General features: G+C 32.3%; 1 protein-coding gene and 1 long non-coding RNA gene across 8 annotated transcripts in view; one reads left to right on the forward strand and one right to left on the reverse strand.

The window, feature by feature from the left end:
* The window catches only part of LOC106870788 (homer protein homolog 2), a 127812-nt gene that overhangs the window by 46060 nt on the left and 78330 nt on the right, over positions 1-3422 (forward strand). The window lies entirely within an intron of this gene.
* The window catches only part of LOC106870790 (uncharacterized), a 44132-nt gene that overhangs the window by 26125 nt on the left and 14585 nt on the right, over positions 1-3422 (reverse strand). The window contains exon 2 of one of the 6 annotated variants that reach the window (XR_008265642.1): positions 1718-2214. The exons of the other annotated variants lie outside the window; for them this stretch is intronic. This is a non-coding gene — a long non-coding RNA (uncharacterized LOC106870790). The remainder of the gene's footprint in view (positions 1-1717; positions 2215-3422) is intronic. 6 annotated transcript variants of the gene reach the window in all.

The following is a 3422-nucleotide window of genomic DNA, read 5'->3' on the forward strand; positions in this document are numbered from 1 at the left end:
ATTGAAGAGAAAAAGAAGTAAAATGTGTGGTGGTGGTGGTGGTGGTGGTGGGGGTACATATAAAGCATCTAATCTGGATTTGTTATCTGTGCCAGAACCATTACATTTCATACAAAATAAACAGTGACATTACTAAATGTTTTCATACAAGTTCAAATGAAATGAAATGCTAGTTGAAACCAGATTCTATTAAAATTCTTTCTAAATTGATGACATGCAGACATTTTTATTTGTGTGTGTATAAGAGAGAGAGAAAAAAGATTATAAAAGGAATTTTTAAATATTTTTCAACTATTCTCCCTTAGTTTTATTTTGTTTTGTAGTGTTTTTTTTTCCACATGCTATTTTGGGTTAAAAGATTGTTCGAATTTTCAATATTTGTATAAACTACTGAAATAACAGTTTTTTGGGGGCTAAAAACTCTTAATTAGACTTGAAGAATAATTGTGTTCTGTCTATATGCATACTTTATAATTGTTAATCATATGATAGAAAGCATGAATTGTGAAGTAGTTAGTGTGAATGATGTTGTGATGTTCATGCTACCATCACAGCAAGAGTTGTTAGGGTGCTGAATGAAATGTCTTGCAGTAATTTATTGCACCCCTATGCATTCCAAGGTCAAATTCTTGCAGAGTCAGTTTTGCCTTTGATCTTTCTGGGGTCAGTAAATAAGTAGGAGACTAGGATAACAGACTGGCAGAATTTTCAGAGCACTGAATGGTATGCCTGATGGTATTTCGTTTGGTTCTTTGAGTTCTGAGTTCAAATTCTGCCATGGCCTGCTTGAGTGGTAAACTTAATCTGTGACCTAGTTGAGCAACATCACATGGTCCTAAAGTGTTTTTAACAGAGGTCACTCTGATGCATTTGGATTAGATTTCTGATTTGAGGGTAACTGACTCACTCCTTCCCACCGATCATGGAGGTTCAGAAAAGGATTACAAGCAGTATCCATCCATCAAAGTAACTATGCCACTTTGCCCACAATGACCAATATAATGCCAATATTAAGGTTTCTGTTGGTGATGTTTGGAGTAGTAGTTCATTATGTAATCAGTTACCCATTATAACTTACAACAACTGAAAATGGCTACAATTGGTAATCAAAACTTGTCCTGGAGCAGATTTGCTGGGGGCATACATCTCCTTATATAACACACACCACTAGAATTAATCGATTTTAGATGAATTTTGAATAACTTTGTTGGTCAGTCTAACACAGTATCTTCCATTTACTCATAAACAGCAATACATTAACAACAGTGTATGAGAGAGGCATTAGATAGTTGCAGTCTTTTGTTATAAGCATAAAGAAAGAGAGGAATTATCCAAATTTGAATATTGGGAAACCTGCATTCAGACATGAGAAGCATAATATTAATATATATGAAGTTTGCTATGTATGTAAGTAAATGAATGTGTGAGTAAATTATCTATCTATCTATCTATCTATCTATCTATCTATCTATCTATCTATCTATCTATCTATCTATCTATCTATCTGTGTATCTACATGTATGTATATATGTATTTATATATATGTGTGTATATATATATATATGTGTGTGTGTGTTTGTGTGTGTGTATATATATATATATGATGTACACATATAAGTACATTTGTCTTATCTTCAGTTTGCACCAGATTTTAGCTATCAGCTACAGCAATAAAGATACAGGGGTGTGATTTGTGATTATGAAGTAATCTTCTCACCCAGTGGGTTATGAATGCTATTATGGAATAATATTTAGATCCTTTCAGTTGATAATTTTTGTTAGAAGACTTTTCCGTGGAACCTGTCTGCCTCGAGTCTGTATTGGAACTTATCATGCATGTGTGTGTTTTTTGGCTAAGTATAAGCTTTACATTGATACCATGGTATTATGCTAGTGTCTGATTGGCTGCCAATGCAAGTGGATCCTGACAATTCACCAATGAACACAAACTAAAGATTTTCTGAGACTTTGCTGTCATTTCTAGCAGGTCAAGTGATTACATAGAAGTTGGGCTGTGTTTTTGAAGTCGCTGTCATTGAAGCACTCAGACCTACTCTTCTGCCACATGCATACATCTGACTTCTGCACCACAGAAAAGATGGTGTTTCTGATAAGAACATTCTCTGTCAGTAGATAGTTTTCTTGATAAGAACAAGCTCTGTCAGGATTCCATAATGCAAAGCAGTGTATGTATTTCAGTAAATTGGTAATCATCTAAAAAAAGGAAAAAAAAAAAAAATCTGTTACTTGTCTCGCTTTTTTATTTAATTAACAATAATATAATTAGCTTAGCTTATGATCAGATCAGTTTTGTTGTAAGCTGCATTACACTGAAGACTACATCAGATAGATATATATTCACCCATGTTTTAATATCTTATGTCATTATCTTACATTGCTCACAGAAAATTAGATCATCTTAAATATGAACATGTATGTTTGTTTGTACATTTCCATATAACTGTTTGGCTTTCTGTGAATCTGTATACATGTATGTGTGTGTGTGTGTATATATATATATATATATATATATATATATATATATATATATATATATATATATATATATATATATATACATATATAATATATATATATAATTGTAGATTTGTGTGTGTGTATGTGGACTTGCTTTCAATAATCTTGTATTTGTGTATTAACACCTACCGTTACCTTGACAGTGGACCAAGTCTGTCTGCGACATATCTTTTAATTCCTGGTTATAGCCATTTCCCCATCACTGATAATCCTATGTAAAGGCATGACCACCCTATATTCTCACTCCATCTCACCTAAAACTGTGTGGTCCTGTGCCAATATCGCAAATCAATACAACTATTAGGTTTCTGTGCCAATTAAAATGATTAAATTAGTTCTGTAATCAAGGAAGTTTAAAACAACAATGTGATGTTCGTCATTTCATGAACCATGTGGGTGGAAAAATCTGAAATTAAAATTCAAATTGAAATCTATAATTCAATTTAAAGAAAAAATGATTTTACTAATTTGAACTCAAATAATTTTTTCATTTAGAATCAAATTATTTTATCAATTTAGATTCAAATTATATTATCAGTTTGGTTTCAAATTATATTAATTATATGATCAATAGCAGTTCAAATTACTTCCTTTTTTTTTTTTCCTGTTTTTTTGTTTTAGTTTTTAGCTTTTCACATTTTACACTTTTGAGTTCAAATTTCAGTTTTTCATATAATGCCAGTGTCATAAAAAAAGTACTCAGTGCACTCCATAAAGTGGTTGGGTTAGGGTCAGGAAGGGTGTCCATCCAGACATTTGAGCCAAACGCAGTCCTCTGGCTTGCCAGCTCTTGTCGAGTTTCCTCCTCCATGCCAGTTTGGGAAACAGCTAACGATTCTACCACTTCACTGTAAATGTCAGGTCTTTTTTTTTTTTTTTTTTTT

The sequence above is a fragment of the Octopus bimaculoides genome, chromosome 15, assembly GCF_001194135.2.
Source record: "Octopus bimaculoides isolate UCB-OBI-ISO-001 chromosome 15, ASM119413v2, whole genome shotgun sequence".
NCBI classification, from domain to species: domain Eukaryota; kingdom Metazoa; phylum Mollusca; class Cephalopoda; order Octopoda; family Octopodidae; genus Octopus; species Octopus bimaculoides.